This window comes from Syngnathus typhle, linkage group LG1, assembly GCF_033458585.1.
Source record: "Syngnathus typhle isolate RoL2023-S1 ecotype Sweden linkage group LG1, RoL_Styp_1.0, whole genome shotgun sequence".
NCBI classification, from domain to species: Eukaryota; Metazoa; Chordata; class Actinopteri; order Syngnathiformes; family Syngnathidae; genus Syngnathus; species Syngnathus typhle.
In genome coordinates, this window is record NC_083738.1 from 29,234,102 (window position 1) to 29,256,760 (window position 22,659).

The 22,659-nt window shown below is 41.2% G+C and overlaps 1 long non-coding RNA gene across 2 annotated transcripts; it reads left to right on the plus strand.

Annotated features, from left to right (window-relative positions):
* The first annotated feature begins 1,251 nt into the window (after positions 1 to 1,251).
* Positions 1,252 to 9,846, plus strand: LOC133157283 (uncharacterized). Of its 2 annotated transcripts, XR_009714984.1 has the most exons (4): positions 1,252 to 1,332; positions 1,909 to 2,010; positions 4,029 to 4,103; positions 8,074 to 9,846. It is a non-coding gene; the product is annotated as an uncharacterized LOC133157283 (long non-coding RNA). The 2 variants fall into 2 exon arrangements; XR_009714982.1 differs by lacking the exon at positions 8,074 to 9,846 and having other exon boundaries at positions 4,029 to 4,799.
* Positions 9,847 to 22,659: the final 12,813 nt, after the last annotated feature.

Here is a 22,659-nt window from a genome sequence, read left to right on the forward strand (position 1 = left end):
CTAAATAAAACAGCGGTTGCTATATGACGTCATTTCCACGTCGCAGTCTTGTGACGCGAAATGACGTAAATGGGCGGAACTTCCGCCGCAATTCAGCAAATATTTTTTCTTTACTTGGTCTGCGGTAATATTCTAATATTTTGAGATAGGATATTTGAGTTTTCTGAAGCTATATGCCATAATTAGCAATATTAAAATAATCAAAGGCTTGCAATATTTCAGTTGATATTTAATGGATCCAGAATGTATGAAATTTTATGTCGTTCATTTTAAACGAATTATTCACTCACGAGCCGTTTTTAGTCTTGAGGAGAGTGTGGGTTAGTCTTCTGTCAGCGTCTTAGTCAGGAGTCTTTGCCTCTGTTATGATGGAACTAGTGTTCGAGACCTGCCCTTGGGCTGTATATTGTCAATTTTCTCTCACATCTGCATAATAGGAGTGGGAAGAAGACTTATTTAATTTATTTAAATGTATTTTGAGTGTGCGCCATTATTTCAACGCATAACTGTAAGTCTACTAAACAAAACAGCGGTTGCAATGTGACGTCTGACACGTCGTAGTCACGTGCCGCGGACGTTAAATCGATGGGCGGAACTTCTGCCGAAATTCAAATCCGTGGACAGAGTTAACTTGTTTAATGGGAGTGGGAAGAAGACATTTAATGTATTTAAATCTATTTTGAGTTTGTGCCATTATTTCAACGCATAACAACTGTAAGTCTACTAAACAAAACTGCGTCAGCCACGTCGTGGTCACATGACGCGAACAGACGTCGATGGGCGGAGCTTCCGCCAAAATTCTAATCCGAGGGCGCGGCTCGCAACAGGTTGTAAAGGACGGCAATGCGGAGCAACGAGACACAGCGACGACTAACAAGAGAAATATTTTTATTTTCTGCTTGCAATTGGACCGTCTAGAGCGTACACGGTAAATACAACTCATTGTTTTTAAAAAGAAGTACTTTTGTTGCCCTGAAAACCGAGTGAGTGTGGCGGTTGGGGGGGACGTCGAACTTGGCGTCGAACTCGGCGTCTGCTGCCTGCCACAGACGCCGAATTTCGACGATTCTCCCTGGTCAACGGTTGTAAATGATCGCGTTGACTAAAAAAGAGAACTTTATTTAACTCTAATTGACCGTTTTAGATAATATTACGCCGCAGTCATGTGACGCGGACGTGACGTCGGTGGGTGGAGCTTCCGCCAAAATTCAAATCCGAGGACGCGGCTCGCAACTGGACGTAGGAAGGCGGCGAGAAACGCGACACAGCGACGACTAACAAGAGAAATATTTTTATTTCCTGCTTGCAACTGGACCGTCTAGAGCGTACACGGTAAATACAACTCATTGTTTTTAAAAAGAAGTACTTTTGTTGCCCTGAAAAGCGAGTGAGTGCGCCGGCTACGTCGAACTCTGCGTCTGCGGCCTACCACAGAGGCCGAATTTCGACGATTCTCCCTGGTCAACGGTTGTAAATGATCGCGTTGAATAAAAAAGTGAACTTTATTTAACTCTAATTTACCGTTTTAGATAATATTACGTTGCGGTCATGTGACGCCGATGTGACTTAAATTGGCGCTACTCCCGCCGAGATTATAATTCGTGGGCGCGAATACAAACTCGGCGATTATCAACAGAAATATCTTTAATTTCTGCTTGCAACTGGACCGTCTAGAGCAGGGGTGGGCAAACTTTTTGACTCGCCGGCCGAACCGGGAACCAGGAGCAGATGGCCGTAGTGTTTAAAGAGATTTACTTTTGTGAAGTTTGACTAAAGTTGTCGATGTAGCTAGCGTCCAGTGTAATAGCAATGTGTAGCTGAGTAGCTAACCCTAGCTGAAACGTAGTTGCGTTGCATCTGCGTATGTTGGTTGAGGTTAAATGTTAACGTTTAATTTCATTCCATTAGGTTCAACGTTGTTTGCTGTATGTTTTCCACTGTAAGAAGAAGAAGAATGTAAGAGGAATGACTATACAAATCAATTGGAGGCTTGCTTCATTGATCACAACCGTGAGTACCCCTTTCTTCCTCCATTTATGTTCAACACTATTTCATGTCTAACAGTAATTAATGTAACACATAACCATAAGTAAGTTGAGTGTGGGCACTCTCAAATTAACATATGTGATTATACTGTGTAATCTGTCACCGAGTATATTGTTGCAAAGAAATATAAGAAAAGATCCAAAATTGTAATTCAGAATAGTTTTCAAAAGAAGGCCATTATAATTATATACAAATCTGGTTACCCTGAACATAATAACAAGCTATTTCTTAAATCCCAAATTCTTCAATTCAAAGATTTGGTCAATTATCAGACTGCTCAAATGATGCTCAAAGCGAAGCTAAACTGTTTACCCCAAAAATATTCAAAAAACTTCTATCAATTCAACTAAGTGTTTAATATGGCCTATCAGGGCTGAAGTCAAAATTTGGCACCATCATGTGGTGAAATGTGGAATTGCAGCACATCCAATTTTGCCTGGGAACAAACGGATTAAATAAATCTTACTTCTCTTCTTGTCACTCCTTCTCAAACAAGTAAATTGCCCATTTTGCGCAGTAGATGTTCTGTTAATACCTAGTATTTATACAAAGTCATAATTTAAATTACTTTCAACATTCATTCATCCATTCAAGAAAGATCCAAAGTAGTAATCCAGAATAGTTTTTAAAAGAAGGCCATTCGAATTGTAAACAAATCTGATTACCTTGAACATGATAACAAGCTATTTCTTAAATCCTAAATTCTTCAATTCAAAGATTTGGTTGATTATCAGACTGCTCAAATGATGCTCAAAGCGAAGCTTAACTGTTTACCTAAAAATATTCAAAAGCATATACAAACTATGTCTAATTCAGAACATTCATGTTACTTCACTCGGTCTTATTACCAACTTCTATCAATTCAACTAAGTGTTTAATATGGCCTATCAGGGCTGAAGTCAAAATCTGGCACCATCATGTGGTGGAATCTGGAATTGCAGCACATCCAATTTTGCCTGGGAACAAACATATTAAATAAGTCTTAGTTCTCTTCTTGCCACTCATTCTAAAACAAGTAAATTGCCCATTTTGCGCAGTAGGTGTTCTGTTAATACCTAGTATTTATACAAAGTCATAGTTTAAATTACTTTCAACATTCATTCATCCATTCAAGAAAGATCCAAAGTAGTAATCCAGAATAGTTTTTAAAAGAAGGCCATTCGAATTTTAAACAAATCTGATTACCTTGAACATGATAACAAGCTAACTCTTAAATCCTAAATTCTTCAATTCAAAGATTTGGTTGATTATCAGACTGCTCAAATGATGCTCAAAGCGAAGCTAAACTGTTTACCTAAAAATATTCAAAAGCATATTCAAACTGTCTAATTCAGAACATTCATGTTACTCCACTCGGTCTTATTACCAACTTCTATCAATTCAACTAAGTGTTTAATATGGCCTATCAGAGCTGAAGTCAAAATCTGGCACCATCATGTGGTAACATCTGGAATTGCAGCACATCCAATTTTGCCTGGGAACAAACAGATTAAATAAGTCTTACTTCTCTTCTTGCCACTCCTTCTCAAACAAGTAAATTGCCCATTTTGCACAGTAGATGTTTTGTTAATACCTAGTATTTATACAAAGTCATAATTTAAATTACTTTCAACATTCATTCATCCATTCAACCACCGTGACTCCACTCGCTCTTATTACCAACTTCTATCAATTAAACTAAGCATTTAATACATCCTATAAGGTCTCAAGTCACGATTTGGCACCATACTTTGTTGAAATCTGCAATTGCAGCAAATGCAATTTTGCCAGAGAACAAAAATAAATTAAATAAACTAAATAAGTCTTACTTCTTCCCATTAAATAAATTAATAAGTCTTGCTATTCCCCACTCCTTTTCAAAAAAGTAGTTTAAAACGAGGGCCCCTCCCTCAATCTTTAACCCTAACCTCGCACGTCACATTGTGTTGTATCTGCGAATGTTGGTTGAGGCCAAATGATAAGGTTTTCTTTCATTCCTTTAGGTTCCACGGTGTTCGTTGCCAGTATGTTTGAAGGATACAAAGTACAACGTTTGCACGTTGGCGAAGACGTCTCCGGTGAGTCCTTCCTTCCTTTTTATTCATGGGAAAGTCACAGACAACAATAGCTAAAGTAACACATTGTTAGAGGTAACTACATTTGTCTTAAATTGGATAGATTACTTGTTCCCACACCTTTTCGAACAAGTAAACTGGCCATTTTGTGCAGGAGACTTTCTGTTTATACCTAGTATTTATACAGTCATCATTTAAATGAACAAATAAGATTCATTCATTCATTCACTCACTCACTCACTCACTCATTCATTCAAAATATCCAAAGTTGTGTGTGCTATGTGTAGATGAGAATAGGTCTCATGTTACTCCATTCGCTCATACGACCAACTTCTATTAATTTATCCAAGCGTTTAATACGTCCTATCAGGTCTCAAGTCAAGGCTTGGCACTGTGCTTTGATGAAATTTGCAATTGCTGCAAATCCAATTTTGCCTGGGAACAAAAATAGATTAAACAAACTAAATAAGTCTTATTCCTTCCCATTAAATAAATGAAATAAGTCTCTCTTCTGCACAGTCCTTTTCAAACAATTAAACTGGCCATCTTGTGCAGTAGTTTTTGTGTTCACACCTAGTATTTATCAGAAATCACATTTGAAATGACTTCATTCAACCATTTTGGAAATTTGGAATCCCAGCAAATCCATTCTTCCCATTAAATAAAGACGTCCTACTTCTTCCCTTTAAATAAATGAAATAAGTCTTACTTCCTACTGCTTTTCAAACAAGTAAAGTGCGAGAGGCTAGGTGCTAAGAGGCTAGGTGCTAAGAGGCTAGGTGCTAAGAGGCTAGGTGCTAAGGTCTGATGTGGTTAGGTGCTAAGGTCTGATGTGGTTAGGTGCTAAGGTCTGATGTGGTTAGGTGCTAAGGTCTGATGTGGTTAGGTGCTAAGGTCTGATGTGGTTAGGTGCTATTGTGCTAAAGGTGCTAAAAGTGCAATTGTGCTAAAGGTGCTAAAAGTGCAATTGTGCTAAAGGTGCTATTGTGCTGAAGGTGCTATTGTGCTGAAGGTGCTATTGTGCCATGTGCTAAAGGTGCTATTGTGCTATGTGCTAAAGATGCTATTGTGCTATGTGCTAAAGATACTAAAAATGCTATTGTGCTAAAGATGCTAAAAATGCTATTGTGCAAGATGCTAAAGGTGGTTTTGTGCTAGGTGCTAAAGGTGCTAAAAGTGCTATTGTGCTATGTGCTAAAGGTGCTAAAAGTGCTATTGTGCTATGTGCTGAAGGTGCTATGTGCTATTGTGCAATGTGCTGAAGGTGCTATTGTGCAATGTGCTATAAAGTGCTATTGTGCTATGTGCCGAAGGTGCTATTTTGCTATCTGCTAAAGGTGCTATGTGCTAAAGGTGCCAAAGGTGCTATGTGCTAAAGGTGCCAAAGGTGCTATTTTGCTATGTGCTAAAGGTGCCAAAGGTGCTATTTTGCTATGTGCTAAAGGTGCCAAAGGTGCTATTTTGCTATGTGCTAAAGGTCCCAAAGGTGCCATTTTGCTAGGTGCCAAAGGTGCCATTTTGCTAGGTGCCAAAGGTGCCATTTTGCTAGGTGCCAAAGGTGCCATTTTGCTAGGTGCCAAAGGTGCCATTTTGCTAGGTGCCAAAGGTGCCATTTTGCTAGGTGCCAAAGGTGCCATTTTGCTAGGTGCCAAAGGTGCCATTTTGCTAGGTGCCAAAGGTGCCATTTTGCTAGGTGCCAAAGGTGCCATTTTGCTAGGTGCCAAAGGTGCCATTTTGCTAGGTGCTAAAGGTGCCAAAGGTGCCATTTTGCTAGGTGCTAAAGGTGCCAGAGGTGCCATTTTGCTAGGTGCTAAAGGTGCCAGAGGTGCCATTTTGCTAGGTGCTAAAGGTGCCAGAGGTGCCATTTTGCTAGGTGCTAAAGGTGCCAGAGGTGCCATTTTGCTAGGTGCTAAAGGTGCCAGAGGTGCCATTTTGCTAGGTGCTAAAGGTGCCAGAGGTGCCATTTTGCTAGGTGCTAAAGGTGCCAGAGGTGCCATTTTGCTAGGTGCTAAAGGTGCCAGAGGTGCCATTTTGCTAGGTGCCAAAGGTGCCAAACGTGCCAGAGGTGCCATTTTGCTAGGTGCCAAAGGTGCCAAAGGTGCCAAACGTGCCAGAGGTGCCATTTTGCTAGGTGCCAAAGGTGCCAGAGGTGCCATTTTGCTAGGTGCCAAAGGTGCCAGAGGTGCCATTTTGCTAGGTGCTAAAGGTGCCAGAGGTGCCATTTTGCTAGGTGCTAAAGGTGCCAGAGGTGCTATTTTGCTATGTGCTAAAGGGGCTAAAGGTGCTAATTTACTATGTGGTAAAGGTGCTAATTTGCTATGTGCTAAAGGTGCTAATTTGCTATGTGTTAAAAATGCTAAAGGTGCTGTTTTGCTATGCGCTACAGGTGCTGTTTTGCTATGTGCTAAAGGTGCTGTTTTGCTATGTTGCTTTGCGCGCTGTGTTGCTTTGCGCGCTGTGTGTTGCCTTGCGCGCTGTGTGTTGCCTTGCGCGCTGTGTGTTGCCTTGCGCGCTGTGTGTTGCCTTGCGCGCTGTGTGTTGCCTTGCGCGCTGTGTGTTGCCTTGCGCGCTGTGTGTTGCCTTGCGCGCTGTGTGTTGCCTTGCGCGCTGTGTGTTGCCTTGCGCGCTGTGTGTTGCCTTGCGCGCTGTGTGTTGCCTTGCGCGCTGTGTGCTGCCTTGCGCGCTGTGTGCTGCCTTGCGCGCTGTGTGCTGCCTTGCGCGCTGTGTGCTGCCTTGCGCGCTGTGTGCTGCCTTGCGCGCTGTGTGCTGCCTTGCGCGCTGTGTGCTGCCTTGCGCGCTGTGTGCTGCCTTGCGCGCTGTGTGCTGCCTTGCGCGCTGTGTGCTGCCTTGCGCGCTGTGTGCTGCCTTGCGCGCTGTGTGCTGCCTTGCGCGCTGTGTGCTGCCTTGCGCGCTGTGTGCTGCCTTGCGCGCTGTGTGCTGCCTTGCGCGCTGTGTGCTGCCTTGCGCGCTGTGTGCTGCCTTGCGCGCTGTGTGCTGCCTTGCGCGCTGTGTGCTGCCTTGCGCGCTGTGTGCTGCCTTGCGCGCTGTGTGCTGCCTTGCGCGCTGTGTGCTGCCTTGCGCGCTGTGTGCTGCCTTGCGCGCTGTGTGCTGCCTTGCGCGCTGTGTGCTGCCTTGCGCGCTGTGTGCTGCCTTGCGCGCTGTGTGCTGCCTTGCGCGCTGTGCTCTTGTGCTTCTTCTGTACCTCTTCCTAGAAAGCAGAAGCTCGAACAAAGAGTGAGCGGGGTGACTCACATCATTCACAATCGTGGTTGCCTTGCGGGTGAGATGGGAGGTGTAATTGTCCTTCAAGGAGGGGAGCGAAGCACCAATAATCTTACCAGCCGTGTTCACTATCAGTGCAGCCGCCACCCCAAACAGCAACACAGCTGTAGAGGACGCTCCCAATGGTGCCACGGTAAAATGTAGTCATGACGGCCGGAGGAGCGCTCGCTCGCCTGAGTTTCCGCAGGAGGTACAGGCTGCGCTGGGCTTTCTTTGTCAGTGATGCGGTGTTGGTGGTTGCTATGTGCGCCATGTTGCCATGTGCGCTATGTTGCTATGTTGCTATGTTGCTATGTTGCTATGTGCGCTATGTTGCTATGTGCGCTATGTGCGCTATGTTGCTATGTGCGCTATGTTGCTGTGTGTGCTGTTTTGCTATTTTTCCATGTGCGCTATATTGCTAAAGGTGCGCTATGTTGCTAAAGGTGCGCTATGTTGCTAAAGGTGCGCTATGTTGCTAAAGGTGCGCTATATTGCTATGTTGCTAAAGGTGCGCTATTTTGCTATGTTGCTAAAGGTTCGCTATTTTGCTATGTTTCTAAAGGTGCGCTATTTTGCTATGTTGCTAAAGGTGCGCTATAAAAAGCACCGTTAGCACATAGCAAGCTAAAGGTGCCATTGGTGCCATTGGTGCCGTATTTGTGATTATTGGTTGAGGCCAAATGATAAAGTTTTCTTTCATTCCATTTAGGTTCCACAGTGTTCGTTGCCTGTATGTTTGAAGGATACAAATACAAAGTACAACGTTTGCACGTTGGCGAACACGTCTCCGGTGAGTCCTTCCTTCCTTTTTTATTCACGGAAAAGACAACAATAGCTAAAGTAACACATTGTTAGAGATACCTACAATTGTCTTAAATTGGATAGATTACTTGTTCACACACCTTTTCAAACAAGTAAACTGGGCATTCTGTGCAGGAGATTTTCTGTTTATACCTAGTATTAACACAGTCATCATTTTCTTGTTTTTATATTATGTCGTTTACTTGTTTGTCTATAGCAGGCATGTCAAACATACGGCCCGCGGGCCGGACCCGGCCCGTTGGATGATTTGATCCGGCCCGTCATAAATTTCTGAGTATGTCAAAAAAAGAAGCGAGTCACTAGCTCATTTCTATCAAAAGTTATGATTCTTTAAAATAAATACAACTCAAATGTTCCCTCCGGCCGCTAGAGGGCAGTAAATGTGTAAAAGAGCTCACGTCCACCATGCGGCACTGACACGAGTTAGTACCAGGAAATAAACATTCGCAACGTGATGTGTCCAACTAGAAATAAACCGGCAAGCTTGCTTCACCATGCACTTCTCATGTCTCACAGCTGTGCGTCCGAAGGCACCGGATCGTCCCGATTTGGATAAATATAAAGACAACATAACAGATTTGCTGCGAGAGTTTGAGCGGAGGTTTCAGGTTTTCAGTGAACTTGAGAACAAGTTCGGCTTTTTTCGCTCGCCATTTACAGTGAAGCCTTCTGGTGTGCCAGCTGACATTCAGTTCGAGCTTATTGACTTGCAGTGCGATTCCGCTATGAAGGATACATTTGGGTCCGTGGGATTGGATACGTTTTATCAGTATCTTGTGCCAGGTTACCCCAAATTAACAGCCATGGCTGCAAAGGTTCTCTCCATGTTTGAGACTACTTATCTTTGTGAACAGGTGTTCTCCGTGATGAACAATAATAAAACAAAGCAGCGCTCAAAGTTAACAAATGAACACTTGAATGACATTGTTAAATGTGCTGCTACTCAGGATTTGACACCTGATATTGACGCACTTGTAAAAGCAAAAAATGCCAAGTTTCAGGAGCCAGCAGCAGCAAGTAGACTGCAGGAGTGCAGTGAGAGAGAGAAAAAAGTGTGATGACACGACATTTGTTTGCACGCATGAATACAGATCATTAAAAATAAGATTAATATGGTTTCATATTAAAGACAATTAATATTGTGCAGTATATTCTCAGCTTCATTAGGCCCAGCCTAGTAGTTTGAGCTGATGTAGTCTAATCTTATTGCCCATGCACTGCTAAAACCTTTATTTTGTCATTTTATTTATTATTATTTCAAAGCAGTATGACAATTAAGGCAAAACATTTTTTTTTCTTAGCTCCCACTTGAGTTTGTTTAGTGTGGTGAGTTGGTTCAGGTGTAAAACTGCATTCACTCAACTGTTAAAATAAACCAGTTGTTAACACATTCACTGCCAAACATGAAAATCATTTTTTTCTCCATTGTTTGTGAATAAATGTGTTATGCTTAGAAAAGATCCCTTGTCATCCGTGATTATAATATGTAGGGTAGGTTACAAATGTAGGCTGAATGATAAAGCATAGTACTGAAAAACAAAGCTAAATAGTTGGAGTTGACATTCTTTTACTGATCCGGCCCACCTGAGAAAAGAAACTCTGGATCCGGCCCCAGAGCCAAACTAAGTTTGACATGCCTGGTCTATAGTGTAATATGTCTTGTCACCGTGGGATAATGAAAACGTAATTTCGGTTTCTTTGTGTCTTGACATGTGAAGAGATTGACAATAAAGCTGACTTTGACTTTGACTAAATGAACAAATAAGATTCATTTACTCACTCATTCATTCAAAATATCCAAAGTTGTGTGTGCTGTGTGTAGATGAGAATAGATCTCATGTTACTTCATTTGCTGTGTTGTTTTTTGTCCTATGTGCCAAAAGGGCTGTTGTTTTTTTCCCTATGTGCCACAAGTGCTGTTGTTTTTAACGTGCCACGAGTGCTGTTTTATTTTCCACGTGCCACAAGTGCTGTTTTATTTTCTACGTGCCACAAGTGCTGTTGTTTTATTTTCTACGTGCCACACGTGCTGTTGTTTTATTTTCTACGTGCCACAAGTGCTGTTGTTTTATTTTCTACGTGCCACAAGCGCTGCTGTTTTATTTTCTACACAAGTGCCACAAGTGCTGTTGTTTTATTTTCTACACAAGTGCTGCTGTTTTATTTTCTACACAAGTGCCACAAGTGCTGCTGTTTATTTTCTACACAAGTGCCACAAGTGCTGCTGTTTGTTTTCTACACAAGTGCCACAAGTGCTGTTGTTTATTTTCTACGCATGTGCCACAAGTGCTGTTGTTTATTTTCTACGCATGTGCCACAAGTGCTGTTGTTTATTTTCTACGCATGTGCCACAAGTGCTGTTGTTTATTTTCTACTTAAGTGCCACAAGTGCTGTTGTTTATTTTCTACGCAAGTGCCACAAGTGCTGTTGTTTATTTTCTACGCAAGTGCCACAAGTGCTGTTGTTTATTTTCTACACAAGTGCCACAAGTGCTGTTGTTTATTTTCTCCACAAGTGCTGTTGTTTATTTTCTATGTGCCACAAGTGCTGTTGTTATTTTCTATGTGCCACAAGTGCTGTTGTTTATTTTCTGTGCCACAAGTGCTGTTGTTTATTTTCTGTGCCACAAGTGCTGTTGTTTATTTTCTGTGCCACAAGTGCTGTTGTTTATTTTCTACACAAGTGCCACAAGTGCTGTTTATTTTCTACGCAAGTGCTGTTGTTTATTTTCTACGCAAGTGCTGTTGTTTATTTTCTACGCAAGTGCTGTTGTTTATTTTCTACGCAAGTGCTGTTGTTTTTCAATGTGCCAAAAGTGCTGTTGTGTTTTTTTCAATGTGCCAAAAGTGCTGTTGTGTTTTTTTCAATGTGCCAAAAGTGCTGTTGTGTTTTTTTCAATGTGCCAAAAGTGCTGTTGTGTTTTTTTCAATGTGCCAAAAGTGCTGTTGTGTTTTTTTCAATGTGCCAAAAGTGCTGTTGTGTTTTTTTCAATGTGCCAAAAGTGCTGTTGTGTTTTTTTCAATGTGCCAAAAGTGCTGTTGTGTTTTTTTCAATGTGCCAAAAGTGCTGTTGTGTTGTTTTTCAATGTGCCAAAAGTGCTGTTGTGTTTTTTTCAATGTGCCAAAAGTGCTGTTGTGTTTTTTTCAATGTGCCAAAAGTGCTGTTGTGTTTTTTTCAATGTGCCAAAAAGTGCTGTTGTGTTGTTTTTCAATGTGCCAAAAGTGCTGTTGTGTTGTTTTTCAATGTGCCAAAAGTGCTGTTGTGTTGTTTTTCAATGTGCCAAAAGTGCTGTTGTGTTGTTTTTCAATGTGCCAAAAGTGCTGTTGTGTTGTTTTTCAATGTGCCAAAAGTGCTGTTGTGTTGTTTTTCAATGTGCCAAAAGTGCTGTTGTGTTGTTTTTCAAATGTGCCAAAAGTAATGTGTTTTTTTTTCAAATGTGCCAAAAGTAATGTGTTTTTTTTTTTTTTCAATGTGCCAAAAGTAATGTGTTTTTTTTTTTTCAATGTGCCAAAAGTAATGTGTTTTTTTTTTTTTTCAATGTGCCAAAAGTAATGTGTTTTTTTTTTCAATGTGCCAAAAGTGCTGTTGTGTTTTTTTTTTTCAATGTGCCAAAAGTGCTGTTGTGTTGTTTTTTTTCAATGTGCCACAAGTGCTGTTGTGTTGTGTTTTTCAATGTGCCACAAGTGCTGTTGTTTTTCAATGTGCCACAAGTGCTGTTGTTTTTCAATGTGCCACAAGTGCTGTTGTTTTTCAATGTGCCACAAGTGCTGTTGTTTTTCAATGTGCCACAAGTGCTGTTTTTTATTTTCTACACAAGTGCTGTTTTTTATTTTCTACACAAGGGCTGTTTTTTATTTTCTACAAAAGGGCTGTTTTTTATTTTCTACAAAAGGGCTGTTTTTTATTTTCTACAAAAGGGCTGTTGTTTTTTTTCTACAAAAGGGCTGTTTATTTTCTATGTGCTACAAGTGCGGTTGTTTATTTTCTACACAAGTGCTGTTGTTTATTTTCTACACAAGTGCTGTTGTTTATTTTCTACACAAGTGCTGTTGTTTATTTTCTACACAAGTGCTGTTGTTTATTTTCTATAAAAGTGCTGTTGTTTATTTTCTATAAAAGTGCTGTTGTTTATTTTCTATAAAAGTGCTGTTTATTTTCTATAAAAGTGCTGTTTATTTTCTATAAAAGTGCTGTTTATTTTCTATAAAAGGGCTGTTTATTTTCTATAAAAGGGCTGTTTATTTTCTATAAAAGGGCTGTTTATTTTCTATAAAAGGGCTGTTTATTTTCTATAAAAGAACTGTTGTTTATTTTCTATGTGCCACAAGTGCTGCTGTTTATTTTCTATGTGCCGCAAAGTGCTGTTGGTTATTTTCTATGTGCCGCAAAGTGCTGTTGGTTATTTTCTACACAAGTGCTGTTGTTTATTTTCTACAAAAGGGCTGTTGTTTATTTTCTACAAAAAAGCTGTTGTTTATTTTCTATAAAAAGGCTGTTTATTTTCTATAAAAAGGCTGTTGTTTATTTTCTATGTGCCACAAGTTCTGTTGTTTATTTTCTACACAAGTGCTGTTGTTTATTTTCTACACAAGTGCTGTTGTTTATTTCCTACACAAGTGCTGTTGTTTATTTTCTATAAAAAGGCTGTTGTTTATTTTCTATAAAAGGGCTGTTTATTTTCTATAAAAGAACTGTTGTTTATTTTCTACACAAGTGCTGTTGTTTATTTTCTACACAAGTGCTGTTGTTTATTTTCTACACAAGTGCTGTGTTTATTTTCTATAAAAGGGCTGTTTATTTTCTATAAAAGAACTGTTGTTTATCTTCTACACAAGTGCTGTTGTTTATCTTCTACACAAGTGCTGTTGTTTATCTTCTACACAAGTGCTGTTTATTTTCTACACAAGTGCTGTTTATTTTCTACAAAAGGGCTGTTGTTTATTTTCTACAAAAGGGCTGTTGTTTATTTTCTACAAAAAAGCTGTTGTTTATTTTCTATAAAAAGGCTGTTTATTTTCTATAAAAAGGCTGTTTATTTTCTATAAAAAGGCTGTTGTTTATTTTCTACACAAGTGCTGTTGTTTATTTTCTACAAAAGGGCTGTTGTTTATTTTCTACACAAGTGCTGTTGTTTATTTTCTACACAAGTGCTGTTGTTTATTTTCTACACAAGTGCTGTTGTTTATTTTCTACGCAAGTGCTGTTGCCCTGCGTGTCCTTTTGTATTCGGTTTTTTTATTTATTTTTTTCTTTTTTCTTTTTATTTTGGGGTATGGTGTAAAAATCAAATAATTGTGTTTTACGGAATGTGCCGCAAGTGCTGTTGTTTTTCAATGTGCCGCAAGTGCTGTTGTTTTTCAATGTGCCAAAAGTGCTATTGTTTTTCAATGTGCCAAAAGTGCTGTTGTTTTTCAATGTGCCAAAAGTGCTGTTGTTTTTCAATGTGCCAAAAGTGCTGTTGTTTTTCAATGTGCCAAAAGTGCTGTTGTTTTTCAGTGTGCCAAAAGTAATGTTTTTCAATGTGCCAAAAGTAGTGTTTTTCAATGTGCCAAAAGTAATGTTGTGTTTTTTTTTTTTCAATGTGCCAAAAGTGCTGTTGTGTTTTTTTTTTTCAATGTGCCAAAAGTGCTGTTGTGTTTTTTTTTTTTTCAATGTGCCAAAAGTGCTGTTGTGTTTTTTTTTTTCAATGTGCCAAAAGTGCTGTTGTGTTTTTTTCAATGTGCCAAAAGTGCTGTTGTGTTTTTTTTTTCAATGTGCCAAAAGTGCTGTTGTGTTTTTTTCAATGTGCCAAAAGTGCTGTTGTGTTTTTTTTCAATGGGCCAAAAGTGCTGTTGTGTTTTTTTCAATGGGCCAAAAGTGCTGTTGTGTTTTTTTCAATGGGCCAAAAGTGCTGTTGTTTTTCAATGGGCCAAAAGTGCTGTTGTTTTTCAATGGGCCAAAAGTACTGTGTTGTTTTTCAATGGGCCAAAAGTACTGTGTTGTTTTTCAATGGGCCAAAAGTACTGTGTTGTTTTTCAAATGTGCCAAAAGTACTGTGTTGTTTTTCAAATGTGCCAAAAGTAATGTGTGGTTTTTCAAATGTGCCAAAAGTAATGTGTGGTTTTTCAAATGTGCCAAAAGTAATGTGTGGTTTTTCAAATGTGCCAAAAGTAATGTGTGGTTTTTCAAATGTGCCAAAAGTAATGTGTTGTTATTCAAATGTGCCAAAAGTAATGCGTTGTTATTCAAATGTGCCAAAAGTAATGTGTTGTTATTCAAATGTGCCAAAAGTAATGTGTTGTTTTTCAAATGTGCCAAAAGTAATGTGTTGTTTTTCAAATGTGCCAAAAGTAATGTGTTGTTTTTCAAATGTGCCAAAAGTAATGTGTTGTTTTTTTCAATGTGCCAAAAGTAATGTGTTGTTTTTTTCAATGTGCCAAAAGTGCGGTTGTGTTGTTTTTTTCAATGTGCCAAAAGTGCGGTTGTGTTGGTTGTTTCAATGTGCCAAAAGTGCGGTTGTGTTGGTTGTTTCAATGTGCCAAAAGTGCGGTTGTGTTGGTTGTTTCAATGTGCCAAAAGTGCGGTTGTGTTGGTTGTTTCAATGTGCCAAAATTGCGGTTGTGTTGGTTGTTTCAATGTGCCAAAATTGCGGTTGTGTTGGTTGTTTCAATGTGCCAAAATTGCGGTTGTGTTGGTTGTTTCAATGTGCCAAAAGTGCGGTTGTGTTGGTTGTTTCAATGTGCCAAAAGTGCGGTTGTTTTCAATGTGCCAAAAGTGCGGTTGTTTTCAATGTGCCAAAAGTGCGGTTGTTTTCAATGTGCCAAAAGTGCGGTTGTTTTCAATGTGCCAAAAGTGCGGTTGTTTTCAATGTGCCAAAAGTGCTGTTTTTTCCCCCCCAATGTGCCAAAAGTGCTGTTTTTTTTTCAATGTGCCACAAGTGCTGTTTTTTTTTCAATGTGCCACAAGTGCTGTTGTTTATTTTCTACACAAGTGCTGTTGTTTATTTTCTACACAAGTGCTGTTGTTTATTTTCTACACAAGTGCTGTTTATTTTCTACACAAGTGCTGTTGTTTATTTTCTACACAAGTGCTGTTGTTTATTTTTTATAAAAGGGCTGTTGTTTATTTTTTATAAAAGGGCTGTTGTTTATTTTCTATGTGCCACAAGTGCTGTTGTTTATTTTCTATAAAAGGGGTGTTGTTTATTTTCTTTGTGCCACAAGTGCTGTTGTTTATTTTCTACACAAGTGCTGTTGTTTATTTTCTACACAAGTGCTGTTGTTTATTTTCTACACAAGTGCTGTCGTTTATTTTCTACACAAGTGCTGTCGTTTATTTTCTACACAAGTGCTGTTGTTTATTTTCTACACAAGTGCTGTTGTTTATTTTCTACACAAGTGCTGTTTATTTTCTACACAAGTGCTGTTTATTTTCTACACAAGTGCTGTTGTTTATTTTCTACACAAGTGCTGTTGTTTATTTTCTATACAAGGGCTGTTGTTTATTTTCTATAAAAGGGCTGTTGTTTATTTTCTATAAAAGGGCTGTTGTTTATTTTCTATGTGCCACAAGTGCTGTTTATTTTCTACACAAGTGCTGTTGTTTATTTTCTACACAAGTGCTGTTGTTTATTTTCTACAAAAGGGCTGTTTATTTTCTATAAAAGGGCTGTTTATTTTCTATAAAAGGGCTGTTTATTTTCTATAAAAGGGCTGTTGTTTATTTTCTATGTGCCACAAGTGCTGTCGTGTATTTTCTACACAAGTGCTGTCGTGTATTTTCTACACAAGTGCTGTCGTTTATTTTCTACACAAGTGCTGTTGTTTATTTTCTACACAAGTGCTGTTGTTTATTTTCTACACAAGTGCTGTTGTTTATTTTCTACACAAGTGCTGTTGTTTATTTTCTACACAAGTGCTGTTGTTTATTTTCTACACAAGTGCTGTTTATTTTCTACACAAGTGCTGTTTATTTTCTACACAAGTGCTGTTGTTTATTTTCTACACAAGGGCTGTTGTTTATTTTCTACACAAGGGCTGTTGTTTATTTTCTACACAAGGGCTGTTGTTTATTTTCTACACAAGGGCTGTTTATTTTCTACAAAAGGGCTGTTTATTTTCTATGTGCCACAAGTGCTGTCGTTTATTTTCTACACAAGTGCTGTCGTTTATTTTCTACACAAGTGCTGTCGTTTATTTTCTACACAAGTGCTGTCGTTTATTTTCTACACAAGTGCTGTCGTTTATTTTCTACACAAGTGCTGTCGTTTATTTTCTACACAAGTGCCACAAGTGCCGCTGTTTATTATCTACGCAAGTGCCACAAGTGCCGCTGTTTATTATCTACGCAAGTGCCACAAGTGCCGCTGTTTATTTTCTACGCAAGTGCCACAAGTGCCGCTGTTTATTTTCTACGCAAGTGCCACAAGTGCCGCTGTTTATTTTCTACGTCCCACAAGTGCGGTTGTTTATTTTCTACGTGCCGCGAAGTGCCGTTGGTTATTTTCTACGTGCCGCGAAGTGCTGTTGTTTTGCTCATGCGAAGTGCTGTTGTTTTGCTCATGCGAAGTGCTGTTGTTTTGCTCATGCGAAGTGCTGTTGTTTTGCTCATGCAAAGTGCTGTTGTTTTGCTCATGCAAAGTGCTGTTGTTTTGCTCATGCAAAGTGCTGTTGTTTTGCTCATGCGAAGTGCTGTTGTTTTGCTCATGCAAAGTGCTGTTGTTTTGCTCATGCAAAGTGCTGTTGTTTTGCTCATGCAAAGTGCTGTTGTTTTGCTCATGCAAAGTGCTGTTGTTTTGCTCATGCAAAGTGCTGTTGTTTTGCTCATGCAAAGTGCTGTTGTTTTGCTCATGCAAAGTGCTGTTGTTTTGCTCATGCAAAGTGCTGTTGTTTTGCTCATGCAAAGTGCTGTTGTTTTGCTCATGCAAAGTGCTGTTGTTTTGCTCATGCAAAGTGCTGTTGTTTTGCTCATGCAAAGTGCTGTTGTTTTGCTCATGCAAAGTGCTGTTGTTTTGCTCATGCAAAGTGCTGTTGTTTTGCTCATGCAAAGTGCTGTTGTTTTGCTCATGCAAAGTGCTGTTGTTTTGCTCATGCAAAGTGCTGTTGTTTTGCTCATGCAAAGTGCTGTTGTTTTGCTCATGCAAAGTGCTGTTGTTTTGCTCATGCAAAGTGCTGTTGTTTTGCTCATGCAAAGTGCTGTTGTTTTGCTCATGCAAAGTGCTGTTGTTTTGCTCATGCAAAGTGCTGTTGTTTTGCTCATGCAAAGTGCTGTTGTTTTGCTCATGCAAAGTGCTGTTGTTTTGCTCATGCAAAGTGCTGTTGTTTTGCTCATGCAAAGTGCTGTTGTTTTGCTCATGCAAAGTGCTGTTGTTTTGCTCATGCAAAGTGCTGTTGTTTTGCTCATGCAAAGTGCTGTTGTTTTGCTCATGCAAAGTGCTGTTGTTTTGCTCATGCAAAGTGCTGTTGTTTTGCTCATGCAAAGTGCTGTTGTTTTGCTCATGCAAAGTGCTGTTGTTTTGCTCATGCAAAGTGCTGTTGTTTTGCTCATGCAAAGTGCTGTTGTTTTGCTCATGCAAAGTGCTGTTGTTTTGCTCATGCAAAGTGCTGTTGTTTTGCTCATGCAAAGTGCTGTTGTTTTGCTCATGCAAAGTGCTGTTGTTTTGCTCATGCAAAGTGCTGTTGTTTTGCTCATGCAAAGTGCTGTTGTTTTGCTCATGCAAAGTGCTGTTGTTTTGCTCATGCAAAGTGCTGTTGTTTTGCTCATGCAAAGTGCTGTTGTTTTGCTCATGCAAAGTGCTGTTGTTTTGCTCATGCAAAGTGCTGTTGTTTTGCTCATGCAAAGTGCTGTTGTTTTGCTCATGCAAAGTGCTGTTGTTTTGCTCATGCAAAGTGCTGTTGTTTTGCTCATGCAAAGTGCTGTTGTTTTGCTCATGCAAAGTGCTGTTGTTTTGCTCATGCAAAGTGCTGTTGTTTTGCTCATGCAAAGTGCTGTTGTTTTGCTCATGCAAAGTGCTGTTGTTTTGCTCATGCAAAGTGCTGTTGTTTTGCTCATGCAAAGTGCTGTTGTTTTGCTCATGCAAAGTGCTGTTGTTTTGCTCATGCAAAGTGCTGTTGTTTTGCTCATGCAAAGTGCTGTTGTTTTGCTCATGCAAAGTGCTGTTGTTTTGCTCATGCAAAGTGCTGTTGTTTTGCTCATGCAAAGTGCTGTTGTTTTGCTCATGCAAAGTGCTGTTGTTTTGCTCATGCAAAGTGCTGTTGTTTTGCTCATGCAAAGTGCTGTTGTTTTGCTCATGCAAAGTGCTGTTGTTTTGCTCATGCAAAGTGCTGTTGTTTTGCTCATGCAAAGTGCTGTTGTTTTGCTCATGCAAAGTGCTGTTGTTTTGCTCATGCAAAGTGCTGTTGTTTTGCTCATGCAAAGTGCTGTTGTTTTGCTCATGCAAAGTGCTGTTGTTTTGCTCATGCAAAGTGCTGTTGTTTTGCTCATGCAAAGTGCTGTTGTTTTGCTCATGCAAAGTGCTGTTGTTTTGCTCATGCAAAGTGCTGTTGTTTTGCTCATGCAAAGTGCTGCTAGGGTTAGGGTTAGGGTTAGGGTTTTGCTCATGCAAAGTGCTGTTGTTTTGCTCAAAGTGCTGCTAGGGTTAGGGTTAGGGTTAGGGTTTTGCTCATGCAAAGTGCTGTTGTTTTGCTCAAAGTGCTGCTAGGGTTAGGGTTAGGGTTAGGGTTTTGCTCATGCAAAGTGCTGTTGTTTTGCTCAAAGTGCTGCTAGGGTTAGGGTTAGGGTTAGGGTTTTGCTCATGCAAAGTGCTGTTGTTTTGCTCAAAGTGCTGCTAGGGTTAGGGTTAGGGTTAGGGTTTTGCTCATGCAAAGTGCTGTTGTTTTGCTCAAAGTGCTGCTAGGGTTAGGGTTAGGGTTAGGGTTTTGCTCATGCAAAGTGCTGTTGTTTTGCTCAAAGTGCTGCTAGGGTTAGGGTTAGGGTTAGGGTTTTGCTCATGCAAAGTGCTGTTGTTTTGCTCAAAGTGCTGCTAGGGTTAGGGTTAGGGTTAGGGTTTTGCTCATGCAAAGTGCTGTTGTTTTGCTCAAAGTGCTGCTAGGGTTAGGGTTAGGGTTAGGGTTTTGCTCATGCAAAGTGCTGTTGTTTTGCTCAAAGTGCTGCTAGGGTTAGGGTTAGGGTTAGGGTTTTGCTCATGCAAAGTGCTGTTGTTTTGCTCAAAGTGCTGCTAGGGTTAGGGTTAGGGTTAGGGTTTTGCTCATGCAAAGTGCTGTTGTTTTGCTCAAAGTGCTGCTAGGGTTAGGGTTAGGGTTAGGGTTTTGCTCATGCAAAGTGCTGTTGTTTTGCTCAAAGTGCTGCTAGGGTTAGGGTTAGGGTTAGGGTTTTGCTCATGCAAAGTGCTGTTGTTTTGCTCAAAGTGCTGCTAGGGTTAGGGTTAGGGTTAGGGTTTTGCTCATGCAAAGTGCTGTTGTTTTGCTCAAAGTGCTGCTAGGGTTAGGGTTAGGGTTAGGGTTTTGCTCATGCAAAGTGCTGTTGTTTTGCTCAAAGTGCTGCTAGGGTTAGGGTTAGGGTTAGGGTTTTGCTCATGCAAAGTGCTGTTGTTTTGCTCAAAGTGCTGCTAGGGTTAGGGTTAGGGTTAGGGTTTTGCTCATGCAAAGTGCTGTTGTTTTGCTCAAAGTGCTGCTAGGGTTAGGGTTAGGGTTAGGGTTTTGCTCATGCAAAGTGCTGTTGTTTTGCTCAAAGTGCTGCTAGGGTTAGGGTTAGGGTTAGGGTTTTGCTCATGCAAAGTGCTGTTGTTTTGCTCAAAGTGCTGCTAGGGTTAGGGTTAGGGTTAGGGTTTTGCTCATGCAAAGTGCTGTTGTTTTGCTCAAAGTGCTGCTAGGGTTAGGGTTAGGGTTAGGGTTTTGCTCATGCAAAGTGCTGTTGTTTTGCTCAAAGTGCTGCTAGGGTTAGGGTTAGGGTTAGGGTTTTGCTCATGCAAAGTGCTGTTGTTTTGCTCAAAGTGCTGCTAGGGTTAGGGTTAGGGTTAGGGTTTTGCTCATGCAAAGTGCTGTTGTTTTGCTCAAAGTGCTGCTAGGGTTAGGGTTAGGGTTAGGGTTTTGCTCATGCAAAGTGCTGTTGTTTTGCTCAAAGTGCTGCTAGGGTTAGGGTTAGGGTTAGGGTTTTGCTCATGCAAAGTGCTGTTGTTTTGCTCAAAGTGCTGCTAGGGTTAGGGTTAGGGTTAGGGTTTTGCTCATGCAAAGTGCTGTTGTTTTGCTCAAAGTGCTGCTAGGGTTAGGGTTAGGGTTAGGGTTTTGCTCATGCAAAGTGCTGTTGTTTTGCTCAAAGTGCTGCTAGGGTTAGGGTTAGGGTTAGGGTTTTGCTCATGCAAAGTGCTGTTGTTTTGCTCAAAGTGCTGCTAGGGTTAGGGTTAGGGTTAGGGTTTTGCTCATGCAAAGTGCTGTTGTTTTGCTCAAAGTGCTGCTAGGGTTAGGGTTAGGGTTAGGGTTTTGCTCATGCAAAGTGCTGTTGTTTTGCTCAAAGTGCTGCTAGGGTTAGGGTTAGGGTTAGGGTTTTGCTCATGCAAAGTGCTGTTGTTTTGCTCAAAGTGCTGCTAGGGTTAGGGTTAGGGTTAGGGTTAGGGTTAGGGTTAGGGTTAGGGTTAGGGTTAGGGTTAGGGTTAGGGTTAGGGTTAGGGTTAGGGTTAGGGTTAGGGTTAGGGTTAGGGTTAGGGTTAGGGTTAGGGTTAGGGTTAGGGTTAGGGTTAGGGTTAGGGTTAGGGTTAGGGTTAGGGTTAGGGTTAGGGTTAGGGTTAGGGTTAGGGTTAGGGTTAGGGTTAGGGTTAGGGTTAGGGTTAGGGTTAGGGTTAGGGTTAGGGTTAGGGTTAGGGTTAGGGTTAGGGTTAGGGTTAGGGTTAGGGTTAGGGTTAGGGTTAGGGTTAGGGTTAGGGTTAGGGTTAGGGTTAGGGTTAGGGTTAGGGTTAGGGTTAGGGTTAGGGTTAGGGTTAGGGTTAGGGTTAGGGTTAGGGTTAGGGTTAGGGTTAGGGTTAGGGTTAGGGTTAGGGTTAGGGTTAGGGTTAGGGTTAGGGTTAGGGTTAGGGTTAGGGTTAGGGTTAGGGTTAGGGTTAGGGTTAGGGTTAGGGTTAGGGTTAGGGTTAGGGTTAGGGTTAGGGTTAGGGTTAGGGTTAGGGTTAGGGTTAGGGTTAGGGTTAGGGTTAGGGTTAGGGTTAGGGTTAGGGTTAGGGTTAGGGTTAGGGTTAGGGTTAGGGTTAGGGTTAGGGTTAGGGTTAGGGTTAGGGTTAGGGTTAGGGTTAGGGTTAGGGTTAGGGTTAGGGTTAGGGTTAGGGTTAGGGTTAGGGTTAGGGTTAGGGTTAGGGTTAGGGTTAGGGTTAGGGTTAGGGTTAGGGTTAGGGTTAGGGTTAGGGTTAGGGTTAGGGTTAGGGTTAGGGTTAGGGTTAGGGTTAGGGTTAGGGTTAGGGTTAGGGTTAGGGTTAGGGTTAGGGTTAGGGTTAGGGTTAGGGTTAGGGTTAGGGTTAGGGTTAGGGTTAGGGTTAGGGTTAGGGTTAGGGTTAGGGTTAGGGTTAGGGTTAGGGTTAGGGTTAGGGTTAGGGTTAGGGTTAGGGTTAGGGTTAGGGTTAGGGTTAGGGTTAGGGTTAGGGTTAGGGTTAGGGTTAGGGTTAGGGTTAGGGTTAGGGTTAGGGTTAGGGTTAGGGTTAGGGTTAGGGTTAGGGTTAGGGTTAGGGTTAGGGTTAGGGTTAGGGTTAGGGTTAGGGTTAGGGTTAGGGTTAGGGTTAGGGTTAGGGTTAGGGTTAGGGTTAGGGTTAGGGTTAGGGTTAGGGTTAGGGTTAGGGTTAGGGTTAGGGTTAGGGTTAGGGTTAGGGTTAGGGTTAGGGTTAGGGTTAGGGTTAGGGTTAGGGTTAGGGTTAGGGTTAGGGTTAGGGTTAGGGTTAGGGTTAGGGTTAGGGTTAGGGTTAGGGTTAGGGTTAGGGTTAGGGTTAGGGTTAGGGTTAGGGTTAGGGTTAGGGTTAGGGTTAGGGTTAGGGTTAGGGTTAGGGTTAGGGTTAGGGTTAGGGTTAGGGTTAGGGTTAGGGTTAGGGTTAGGGTTAGGGTTAGGGTTAGGGTTAGGGTTAGGGTTAGGGTTAGGGTTAGGGTTAGGGTTAGGGTTAGGGTTAGGGTTAGGGTTAGGGTTAGGGTTAGGGTTAGGGTTAGGGTTAGGGTTAGGGTTAGGGTTAGGGTTAGGGTTAGGGTTAGGGTTAGGGTTAGGGTTAGGGTTAGGGTTAGGGTTAGGGTTAGGGTTAGGGTTAGGGTTAGGGTTAGGGTTAGGGTTAGGGTTAGGGTTAGGGTTAGGGTTAGGGTTAGGGTTAGGGTTAGGGTTAGGGTTAGGGTTAGGGTTAGGGTTAGGGTTAGGGTTAGGGTTAGGGTTAGGGTTAGGGTTAGGGTTAGGGTTAGGGTTAGGGTTAGGGTTAGGGTTAGGGTTAGGGTTAGGGTTAGGGTTAGGGTTAGGGTTAGGGTTAGGGTTAGGGTTAGG